This window comes from Arachis hypogaea, chromosome 20, assembly GCF_003086295.3.
Source record: "Arachis hypogaea cultivar Tifrunner chromosome 20, arahy.Tifrunner.gnm2.J5K5, whole genome shotgun sequence".
Classification (NCBI taxonomy): Eukaryota; Viridiplantae; Streptophyta; class Magnoliopsida; order Fabales; family Fabaceae; genus Arachis; species Arachis hypogaea.
In genome coordinates, this window is record NC_092055.1 from 19,794,071 (window position 1) to 19,807,393 (window position 13,323).

Consider the following 13,323-nt stretch of genomic DNA (forward strand, 5'->3'; position numbering starts at 1 on the left):
TTATCCCACCGATCTTATCTAAACACTTTAATTAGACTAGTTATATAATTAATGACTGGCCAATATCTCAGTTGTGAATATAGTAACCAAGGACTAGGATCTTGAATCATGCATGTGATTGTGCCAAAGATTTTATTGTATTAAATAAAAGGCCCTTGAGAATCTCCAAAAGCTAGATTTGCCTCAACCCTCAAGTGACTCTTGCAAGTTGCGAGTTGGGACGGTACGGTATTATTATTATTGGGTTAGAATTTATTAGCACTCATATTACCATATCTCATCTTAATAATATATTCCACTTGTGTTTCAAAAGGTGCAACTGTGCAAGAGATCTATATAAAACAATGTTAATAAGTGTTCTAAAGAGATGAATAATAATGCTGGATTCCACTGTCGTCTAAAAAGGGTGCTTCTAGGAAAGATACGATTATCCAGTAAGTTTAGTTATACATAGGTAGTACAGATAGATAGCTTATATTGACCAAAAGAAACCTAGGAATTTAAAATAAAAAATATTACATGTACATAAAAGAGATTTTTTTTTTGATGGGTGGTAAGACTCTCAATCCGAACGGAGAGAAAAGGTTAGCATTCCATAGAAGTTCACAACGAACTCAAAACCAAAAAATGACAAACAATCAAAAGCACAAATTACCCTAAACACAAATCACTAAAGATTTTTACACTCTTACTAGCCACCATACCTAAGCAAAACAAAGAAAAATACCAACCAAATAATTTAATATCATCTATAAAATAGTTTTACTATGCAAGATCTCTTCTCTTAACATGAGAGAAAAATCCTTAAAAGATGTCACATTTATTACTTACGGTTCGCCGTTTTTCTCCCTTTTACTCTTGTTCTGATGAAATCTCATTTATCTTCTTGGTTTCATCTAGTTCCTTTTTGAGATATACTAATGCTGCTTCATCATCGCTACAGGTCAACTTCAATTGAGTTCTCGCTCTCTAAGTTTTGATAGCTTCATTTCTACCTCTTCATCTTCACTATTAAGGTCTCGTACCAAACTAACCTCTTTTTTCTCTCTGGTGAACACTCGTCTAGCTTTTCTTTTGGCTGATTTTTCTTTTACAGATCTCTTCTTGTTACTAGAGCCATTCACCTTCGTTCTCTTATCCTTCAATCGTTTATTAGCCACAATATATGCTCTCAATCTTCTTTTAGGTCTCGCTGATATGCACTTTCTTTTCTCTCCATTTATAGTTTTAGAACATATATCCACTCTACTCTTCTTGACCATGTTGTCATTACTTTGTCCATTATGGATGTTTCTATTTATAACAACTTCTTCAAAATTTGTTGGATATAGGGGCAGATATAGACTCCTTATCATCCACTATATGAGCTGTAGTATTCTGTTTCACTTCATTTTGGACCACTCTTTGACTTGGGCCACCAATCAAGCCCAATTCGATTTCTTGTATCACTTTATCTGTATATCTGCCCTCCGTCCTCAGTATTTAATTGAGATAGAGCTATCAACACTATTTCTGAGTTCTAAATCTTGCATATCTAGAAGATTAACTTTATCATTTTCCATGACTTTACTCCGAGACAAAACTACTAACTTATCATCAACTGTACCTACCTCATAAATAATGTTGTCCCTCTTTTTTCTCTCTATATCCTCATCTTTATTTCTTCTCCCATTTATTGGTTTAACTATTCTATATCTCCGCTTTGTTATTCACAAGTTTTCATAATCAAAACCATTCACCCTTCTTCTAGACCTAACTCTCCTGCTATTACCATCACCAATAAGAGAATCGTCACATCTCTCTTTGACAAAAATATGGTATTTTGCTTCATTTATTTTTGGGGTAAGTATGATTTTGGTCCCTAACGTTTTGTACCAGAATCGAAATCGTCCCTCTTGTAATTTTCGTATTAAAATCGTCCTTAACATTTTTATTCGTATTAAAATCGTCCTTTTTAATAAAATTTTTTGTTTTATTCCTAAACTACCCCTATTCCTATTTCAATAATAAAAATTATAAAATTTAAAAAAAGGAAAACGCGTGTTTGGGGGAGAGGGAAGAAAACACGTTTATACGAAGGGGGAGGGGAGGGGAGGGGGACGGCGCCGGGGAGCCTCCGTCGTCGCCGCCGCCTCCTCCAAAACTCTGATGACGATGACGATAAAGGGGGAAGGGAAGCCGTCGTCTCGCCGCCGCAGTCTCGCCGTCCCGCCGCTGCCTCTCCGCCCCGCCGCTGCCTCTCCGCCGTTCATGCATGCTCCTCTGTTCATTTGGCTTTGTACTTGAATTTGTTAATTTGTTACTTGAGTTTCTGTTTCTCTGTTTCTGTTTCTGTTTGGGGGTGGGGGGAAGGGGAGGCGGGGAGGGGGGTGACGCGGGGTGGGGGTGCTGAGAAGGGGAGACGGAGAGGGGGGTTGACCGCGGGGTGGGGGGAAGGGAAGACGGGGAGGGGGAGGTGATGCGGGGTGGGGGTGGGGGTGCTGGGAAGGGAAGACGGGGAGGGGGGTGACGCGGGGTGGGGTGGGGGTGCTGGGAAGGGGAGACGGGGAGACGGGGAGGGGGGTGACGCGGGGTGGGGGTGGGGGTGCTGGAAAGGGGAAGGGAAAACGGGGAGGGGGTGAGGGGGGAGGGGAGGCAGGGAGGGGGAAGGGGAAGGGGACAGGAGGGAGGGGAGGCAGGGAGGGGGAGGGAGACGGCGGTGGCGTTGGTGGTGGCGCTGGTGGTGGTGTTGGTGGAGGTTGTGGCGGTGGTGTTGGTGTTGGTGGTGGTAGTGGTGGAGGAAGTAATTATGTTAGTAGTGGTGAGGGTATTTTTGTCCAAAAAAATAAAAAAGACGATTTTAATACGAATAAAAACGTTAAGGACGATTTTAATACGAAAATTACAAGAGGGACGATTTCGATTCTGACACAAAACGTTAGAGACCAAAATCGTACTTACCCCTTTATTTTTAATTGAAGTCTATCTTATATTATCAGCTCCCATAAAATTTTCACCATGACATTTATCAGATTAAAATTTTGATCTTGAAACAAATTTTATTTTGTCCCTTTTATAACACATTTTCCTATACCTCTACAACTTTACGAAAGTTCTCCTCACTCCATACATATATATAAAAAATAATTATTAAATAACTATAATATATTGTATAAATATATAATTATTTATTTTATTTTAATATATATTTTATATTTTAATATATATTTTACATAAATAATTAATTTAATGGTTAATTTATTATGTGCATATAATATCATTTTAAAATAAAGACAGTATCATTATTAAAAAGAAGAACAGATTTCTCCCTCCTTCTAACGCAGGTACTTGTTTCTCATAATATAATAGATGTTAAAACAATTATTATTTTTATTTATAAAAATTTAAAATGCTATTAAATTTATTTATAAATGAATATAATTGGTTTATACTCACAAAATATGATGAAAATATCCAGACATCCTATTTTCCCTAATAGATAAATTTGTAAATATTTTAAAATTTTATAAAATAAAAATAGCAATTTACTATTCATAATTTGTTTTGTTGGATGTTATGTCACAAATCCTAAATTTTTAATGACAATAAAGTCAAATATTACAAAATACCGAAATGTCATATTTACTTTTTTTTTTAACTTAAAAAGACATAACTTATAATTATGGATCAAGCTATCTCTATCTCTTGTATGTAATATTTACATGTGCTGAATTATGATATCTAAATTTTATATTTTATTGATGAATTTTATATATTCTCTTATTATAAGTGATTATAAAAATCTAGATTTAAACTTTATTATTGTTTTGTGGTGTGATGAGAGTAGTTAGAGTGTGTGCAGATTAGAGAAAAGCAGAGAAGAGAAAGAAAAAAAAATGATTTTGATGTAGTGAATGACAAAATTCAATTAATTTCAAGGTTCATTAAGCCTTAACTTATTTACAATTACAAATATAAGTGCTATTAGCATTGCTAACTCTAACTGATATGGTTAGGATAACATCTATATTCTCTACCGTGCCATGCATATGTCTAACAGCTAATGACTATCTACTATGGGATAAACATCTACAATTAGTAATTGATCTAGTTTTCTATCTGGATAAACATTTACAATTAGTAATTGATCTAGCTTCCTAACTATCTAACGATTAGTAGTTTTTGAGTCTCATCTCACAAATTAGGTAACACCTTCCCTTAAGTTAGGAGCACAAATGTCTAGTAGTCCTAACTTGCTGTAAAGTGTAAAAAATATTCTTGGAGCTAATATTTTTGTGAATAGATCAGCTACCTACTCATGAATTTCTCTTGCACCTTGTCTCTTGCTACATGATAATCAACCTCTACATATTTTATTCGCTCATGAAATATTGGATTGTGAGCAATATTGATGACTGCTTGGCTGTCACAGTAAATACTAATAGGCTTCTTGAGCTTTATGTCTAAACCTTTATTTTTTCATGACACAATTGATTTTCCAATGTAAAAATAATATGCATATGTGGACTTTCGTGAATCTAGGCATGCTGTCCAATAAGAGCCACTGAACTCCCGATACAAGTATATCACAATTGGATAGAAAGAACACACCAGTTGCAAGACCATCTTGATGTATCACAAGACTCTATATGCTGTCTTGAGGTGTAGGTTAGTTAGCTTTTCAAGAAATTGGCTCAGCTTACCAATGCCATAACTAATATCTGGTCTTATGTTAGCTAAATAGAGAAGCTTACCAATTAACTTCCTATACTTGCTATTGTCAGGCAATAGATCCCCCCCCCCATCTTTTGTCAACTTAGCACTATAGTCCATGGGAGCGGAAGTTGGCTTGCACTTTTCAAGTCCTAAATTTTTAATATATCCAAAGCATACTTACATTAGTAAAGTGCAACACCTTTTTTGCTTCATGCCACCTCCATCTCTAAGAAAAATTTTAAGTTGCCAATATCCTTGATGCAAAATTTTTCATGTAGCAGGGCCTTGATCGAGTCAATTTTACTCATATCATTACTTGCCAAAACAACATCATCTACATATATCAACAAAGCTGTGAAACCACTCTTCTTTGATTTGGCAAACAGACTATGATCAGATTTTGACTGGGTGTACCTATATTCTAACAAAACTGACTTTAACTCGTTATTCCATTGTCCACTCGCTTGCTTGAGTCTATAAAGGGACTTTCTTAGCTTGCAAACATGATTGGGGATGCATTAAACCTAGGAAAAACTTGCATGTAAACTTCTTCATCTAATTCTCCATGAAAAAAAGTTGTGTTGACATAAATTTATTACCAACCTTTAGCCGCAACCAATGTAAGTACAATTCAAAGAGTGCTAACTTTTAAAACAGGACTAAAGGTATTAAGATAATCAATACCATGGATCTGAGTAAACCCTTTTGCAACTAGCCTCGCCTTATATCGTTCAATGCTGCCATCTAGGTTGTATTTGAGCTTAAACAACCACTTATAGTCTATGGTTTTCTTGCCAGGAGGTAGAGCTTTGATCTCCCAAGTCTGTAAGAGCTGTAGCACATTAAGTTCTTCTTTGATGGCATCCCTCCAACAACCATGAGCTACGGCTTCCTCATAGGACCTTGGTTCTTTGTCAGTGGAGATGGCTAGTAAAAAAAGGCTCTATGATTTGATGAAAGTGCATTATATGCTATAAAATGTGTGACGGGATATTTGCTTGGTAAGATTGTAGAGATATTCATACACTGAAAATCTTGTAAGTATGTGGGTTGCCTTTGATCCCTTGTTGATTGAAGGTTCTAGAAGGCTTAGAGAAGGGAGGTTGAATCTATGGTCTTCTTTAACTTTGATTAAATAAGTCTTAAAACCAGGAATAATAGCTTTGCTTCTTTTTAGTCTGTGCAGCGGATTATGCAGGAGACAATTTTATTTTGTCTCATAAAAACCAAAAAACAGAGTTGAGCAAAGAGGAATAAGATGACACAGTTATATATATCTTGGTTTAGTTGCCTAGTGTAATGAAACCTACATCCACTCTCTACCACAACGTTGGTGAAATTTTCACTATCTTTTAAGTATTACATACACCAATTCTCCAGGACTCAACGTAATCCTATCTGAGACACATTAAGCTTCAACATAAATTTGATTTGGCTATGTAACTACCTAAACTAGACACACTAAGTGTGTATCTAACTTTGCAAGGGATACCTCTCAGGTACATAACACAAAATAGAAAAACAACCAAAAGAAATCTGAAATCACTCTTGGCTTTTCTCTCAAGTGTTTCTCTAAACCTTTTTCACTTTGTGGCTTTTTTTTCAATGTCTTTCTTTCCTGTCTTTTACCTCAGACAAAATACAAAGAAAGATATACATTAAAAAAGAAATACAAATAGCAAACAATGAAGGAGATGATGATTCACAGCCTTTGTGCTATAAGTTGAACCGGATTCAACTTTCTCTGATGAAGCTTTCCCATCTTGGTGGAATATTTCTTTGATGTAGAAACACTGTCCAAAACGTTGAACTCTCACAGGAAAGCTCTTAAACAAACTCAGATTTTGGTTATCTCTCATTGAGTTCTAATGAGAATCATTTTTCTTTTTGTACCTTGTTTTGTGCCACTCTTACGGTTTCTTCAAAGTCAACTACTCGGACCTTGAATCACATGTCCTCTTTCCTTCTCTTTCTTCAATCAACCCTAAAGATTAAGGATTTTGACTCTGGTTATTTGCTTGACTGAGGAGGACAGAGTAGCCGAGACATGCTTGCTTAGTGATAAACCCAAATCCAAACCCTTAAATTTTTTCTTTGGCTCAAAGTAACAATGTTAGCCATTTATTTATAGCAGAGAAAATTCAGCCACCACTTTTTCTTGTTACCCAAAATGGTGGTGCAGAGAGTTGGAGAAGAAGTGAAGAAATTAACTTGCATGCAAATGAAAACAAATTACTTTTAACCTCTAAATTAGCTTAACATGCTTTTAATTTGCTTGATTAGACATTGCTTTCTTGATTTACTTTCTCTTTCCTTTTTCTTTGGTGTTTGAGTTTGAAGGTGAAACTCTCTCTCTCTCTCTTTAGTGTTTGCCCGAAAAGAACTTGCTTGTCTTTATCAAAGCTTAGGGTAGCTTCTCTTTTGCTTGAAATTCAATGGGTTGTGTTATTGGATCATTGTCCATTCAGCAACCTTGATTACTTTGTTACTTTGGTTTGGGCTGCAACAAAATTCATTTGGGCATGCACACTAAAACACTTTATCAAACCCACTTGGGTTATTAACCCAATGAATATGTTTGTCATCGTCAATGTATTATTTATCTTCTCAACTCAACACTAATCTTCTCAAGGAAATTGGTTGTGGTGTTGATTCAATAATAGTTATGTTTATAGATGCACTGATTTATATTCAAGAAGTACTTTTGTTATTCATCCTAGGGATTAGAGTACATTGAAAGATAACTCTTTTTCTACTTGAATTCTTGTTGAATCTTGGAAAAGCTAAAACACTTGAATAATAGCTTGAAAGTAATTTCTCACAATTCTCTTATTATCTGGATTTAACGTGATATGTGACATATAATCATCTTATCTTTGGGTAATTAGGGTTTGTATGGCTAATAAACTAGAACTTGACTTAAACTTTAATCCTAAATTAAGTGACTAAGAAATTGACAGTTGATTAGGTTAGAGGAGATTAAATCACTAAAGAATTAGGGTTTAATCAATTAGGGTTTTCCATGAATTGAATCTTGCATGATTAAAGTAGTTGGTAAGAATTGTTAATCCGAAAAAATAAATAAATCTGAAACCTTAACTATCTTCTCACGTACTTTTCACACCAATTTCACTGTTTGCGCTCTTACTTTCTGAATTACTGTTTTAATGCTTTGAACCCCAAAACATCACTTTCTACTTGCCTGACTGATAAACCACTATTTTGCGGTTTATTTTATATTGAGTTGAGTGGATTTTATCCGTTATTTTCACACTTATTCATAGAATTCACATGTTTTACATTTTCCTTCATAATTTTGTGCTATGGTTGAAAACATGCTTCTTTGCCCTTAAATTTGCTAATTTGTAATCCTCTTTTATTACCATCGATGCCGTGATATGTTTGTTAAGTGTTTTCAGGTTTTATAGGGCAGGAATGTCTTAGAGGATGGAAAGGAAGCATGCAAAAGTGGAAGGAACACAAGAAACTGAAGATTTGAGAACCTGGTAGCGACGCGCACGCGTGGACGACACGTACGCGTGACTGAGCCAATGTCCAAATGACGCGCACGCGTGACTGACGCCTACGCGTGGCCAGTGAAAAGTCCAGCGATGCGTACGCGTGGCTAACGCGTACGCGTGACGAGCGTCACGTGCTGCAATTAACAGAAAACGCTGTAGGCGATTTCTAGGCTGCTTTGGACCCAGTTTCAGGCCCGAAAATACTGATTAGAGGCTGTAGAGTGAAGCTGGAAGGGGGGAATCATTCACTTTTCATTCATTCATACTTTAGATTTTAGATGTAGGTTTCTAGAGAGAGAGGCTCTCTCCTCTCTCTAGGTTTAGGGTTTCTTCTTTCAATTTCTCCTTAGGTTCACTTCAATCTTCCTTTAATTTAGTTTTCTTTTACTTTTATTTGTTTAAGCACTTTAGTTCATCTTCTTCTCTTGTTAATTTTCCTTTTTGCCATTTTTATGTTTATGAGCTCTTGTTACATTTGATTTCTTTTAATGAAATTTATGTTCTCTGCGTTTATTGTTACTCTCTTTAATTGTTAGTCATTGATGCTTGCAATTGGTTGTTTAGATTTAATATTCCTTGTTAATTTTCTATGTTCTTATTTTATGCTTTCCAAGTGTTTGATAAAATACTTGGCTGGATTTTAATTTAGATTTTTATGTTCTTGACTTGGATTGATTATTTAGAGACTCTTGAGTTATCAAAAGTCCTTTGTTAAATGGTAATTGGAGATTGCCGGTTAGCTTGAACTTCATCAAAGCTAGTCTCTCACTATGAGTTGACTAGGACTTGTGAACTCAAGTTCATTGTATGAACTTGACCTTCCTCCATTGGTTAGAGGTTAACTAAGTGAAGGCAATTCACATTTACCATCACAATTGACAATGATAATAAGGATAGGACTTCTAATTCTCTTTCCTTGCTAAGAGCTTTCCTAGTTATTAATTTATTTTCTCGCCATTTTACTTTCTTGTTTCTTATTACAAAATCCAAAAATATACTTTTTCATAACCAATAATAAATACACTTCCCTGCAATTTCTTGAGAGACAACCTAAGGTTTAAATACTTCGGTTAATTTTATTGGGTTTATGTTTGTGACAAACAATTTAAACATTGATTGAGGTTTAATTGTCGGTTTAGAACTATACTTGCAACGCGACATTTTTGTGAAAATCTTTACCGACATTTTTTCTCCATCACTGACTAAATGAGTCATTTGACTATTGTTGCTCGGTCCATCAATCCTCATGGGATCGATCCTAACTCACCTGAAATATTACTTGGTATGACTCGGTGCACTTGTCAGTTCAGTTGTGGATAATTCCACACCAAATTTTTGGCGCCGTTGCCGGGGATTGACTATGATTGACAACTACTGGTTGTTTGATTTCTTAGATTAGGTGTTTTTAGTTTTTAATTTGTATTTGTTTTTATTATTTGAATTTTTTGAAAATTTAGCTTTATTTTAATTAAATTTTTTCTCTTAATTTCTGAAATTAAGTTTGGTGTCCCCTTAGTTGTTTTATTTCTCGTAGTTATTTTTTTATTTTGAATTTTATACCCGTTTTTGCTTATTAGTTGTTTGAATTTTCTGTTTAATTTATTCAGTTACTTTATTTTATTTTTTAATACAGGTTACCTCACCAGAAATTCTCTTCACTTTGACGTAGAGAATCCCACTTTTTCTTTGTTGTCTGTTTGTTTATGAGCAGGAACAGGAACAAAGAACCTCTTCTAGACATTGATCCTAAGATTGAAAGGACATTGAGGCAACGTTTGCAACAAGCTAGAGCTTACAAAGTCGGCGAGAATCTCAGGAATAATTTTGAGAAGGAAGTTGAAGAGTCCATTATGGAGCTCAACAACAACAACAATGCGGTTAATGCCAATGTTGTTAACCCTCCTAATATGTCTGCACAACCTTGGAGAACACTTGGCTCGTACACTGCTCCTTGCCCTGATTTCTATGGGAATAGCATTGTTGTACCCCCTGTTACTGCTAACAACTTAGAGCTAAAGCCTCAGTTGATTTCTCTGGTGCAGCAAAATTGCCAGTTTTACAGACTCTCGCAGGAAGACCCAAACTTGTTTATCTCTAATTTTCTGTAAATCTGTGATACTGTGAAGACTAATGGAGTCTATCCTGATGTCTATAAGCTACTTCTCTTTCTATTTTCTGTAAGGAACAGAGCTAAGCAGTGGCTTGACATTCAGCCCAAGGAGAGTTTGGATACTTGGGATAAGGTGATCAATAGATTTCTAACCAAGTTCTTTCCACCTCAGAAGCTAATTAAGCCGAGGACGAACGTTCAGACTTTCAGATAGAGAGAGGGTGAGATTCTCTATGAAGCCTGGAAAAGGTACATGTTAATACTCAGGAAGTGTCCTCCTGATATGTTCTCAGACTGGATTCAGTTGTAAATATTTTATGATGGGATTTCTGAGACCGCTAGAATGTCTTTGGATAATTCTGTAGGAAAGTCACTCCACATGAAAAAGACTCTTGATAAGGCCATGGAGTTAATTGAGATGGTTGCCAATAACCAGTATTTATATTCTTCTGAGAGGACCTCTGTGAAGAAAGGAGTCATGGAGTTAGATGCTATGGATGCGATTCTTGCTCAGAATAAAGCCATGTCTCAACAAATTAATGTTATTACTCAACACTTGAGTGGAATGCAGGTTTTAGCCATCAGTGCTCAAGACACTTCTTATGACATGAGTGGCGGCTTCCCTCAAGGTGAGAATTATGAATATGGCCAGTTTATTCATGAACAGGTTAATTACATGGAAAATTTCAACAATGATCCCTATTCCAAGACTTTTAATCAGGGGTGGAGGAATAATTACCCTAACTTTGGGTGGAGAGACCAATCACAGAGGCACCAGACCTTCAATAACAATCAGGGCCATCAGAATAATTTCAATTAGAGTTATTTCAACAACAACAATGCACTTTTTCATTCTCAAAAATCTTCTGACTTGGAATCTATAGTTGCAGAGCTCTCCAAGAGTACTCTTAGTTTCATGCAGGAAACCAGAGCTTTACTTAGAAACTTGGAGGTTCAGATGGGCCAAATAGCCACAAAAGTTGTTGAGATTGATCAGAGGACCACTAATACCCTTCCTAGCAACACAATTTCAAATCCAAGAGAGGATTGCAATGTTATCACATTGGTAAGTGGACCTGTGATAGGTGAGGAAGCACAAGTTACTGAGGGACCAGTTAAAAAAAAAGCTCAAGAGAAGACTGAGGATGATGTAGCACACACCCCTCCAAGGCATCTGGATAACCCCTTTCCAGTTGATCTTGAGAAATATTTGCATTGTCTAAGGCACCTGAGTACAAGCCCAAAATGCCATATTCTCAGAGGATTCAAAAGGAGACCAAGGACAAGCAGTTCTCAAAGTTCTTGAAAGTCTTCAGAAAGTAGAAAATCAATATCCCTTTTGCTGAGGTTTTGGAGCAAATGCCTCTCTATGTCAAGTTCATGAAGGAGATGCTCTCCAAGAAGAGAACTTTAAAGGGAGATGAGACAATGGTCCTGACCAAAGAATGTAGTGCCATAATTCAGAGCAAATTGCCAAGGAAGATGCCAGATCCAGGGTGTTTTCAAATTTCATGTACCATTGGGAGCACAACCTTTGACAAAGCCTTACGTAATCTAGGTGCAAGCATCAATTTAATGTCTTTGTCTGTGATGAAGAAGTTGCAAATCAAAGAGGCACAACCAACAAGGATAGTATTATAAATGGTAAATAAATCTCTGAAACATGCACATGAAATAGTAGAGAATATCTTGGTTAAAGTGGGAAAGTTCTTCCTCCCAGCAAATTTTGTGATTCTTGACATGGGGGAGGATGAAAACGCCTCTATAATCATAGAAAAACCATTCCTAGCCACTGGGAGAGCTCTCATTGATGTAGAAGAGGGTGAATTACTACTTAGAGTGCATAATGAGTAATTGACCTTTCATGTCTTCAAAAATACGCATTCATCAGGTGAAGAGGAGAGGTGCATGCAGGCTGAGCTTATTGATCTAAACCATCAAGAACCTCCTGATGATGCACAACAGGATCTGCAGCTCAAGCCTCCTTTGGTGACAATCAACAAAATTTTCCCTGAAATCAAACCTAAGTTTGGTGTTGGAAATGCATCATCCACCAAGGAGAAGGTTCCCAAGAAGAAAGTATCCAGAGGATGGAGAAATAAAAAGATCCTACTGAAGGTTTTTCCCCAGGAATGAAGGTGGTGTTGACTAGTAATCTAGTGTTGACTTATATAGTAAATAGAATCCTCTTTCTTAAGCATGTTGAGTTACTTCATGGGGACTCAGGGAGAAAATTCACAGTGAGATGAGAAGAGTTGAAGCATGCACTATGATCAACTGCCGTCTTAACAAGAAATCAACCGTCAAGCTAGTGATGTCAAAGAAGCGGTTGTTGGGAGGCAACCCAATAATTCGTATCCTTATATTTTCTATTTATTTTGATTTTATTTAGTTTGTTTTATTTTCTTATAGTTTTTCTTCTTTTTAAGTGTGTTTTGATCATGCAGAGTGTCTAAAACGGAAACAGGTGCAATCAGAAGGGATTTCAGACCATCTTGGAGGGGAATACATTCTGCCAGGGTGGCGCCAAACTTGAGAATCTCAAGTTTGGTGCCAGTAACAAGAGTTTCAAGAAAAATGCCACTGGAGGGGTGGCGCCAAACTTGGCAATCTAAGTTTGGCGTCAACATGCACGCATTCCTTGGAGAACTTTGTTGGAAGGGTGGTGCCAAACGTGGAATTCTAGAGTTTGGCGCCACATATGCATCATTGAGAGAATGTCTTGTGGGGTGGGTGGCGCCAAACTTGGTGTTCCTCAAGTTTGGCGCCCCAAAAAAGAAAAAATTAAAATTTTCATACCCTTATATCATTTTCTTCTTCTTTTGCAATATTTTTGTTTTTACTCCTCCTTGCGTTTTTTATGTCCCTCCCCATTTTCAGTTTTTCTTTGCTTGGGGACAAGCAAACTTTTAAGTTTGGTGTGGTAGAGCGCGCTCTCTGTTTATCTTATCATCAATTGCACCAAAGGGAGGTGAATCATCTTGAAAAAGGAGCACA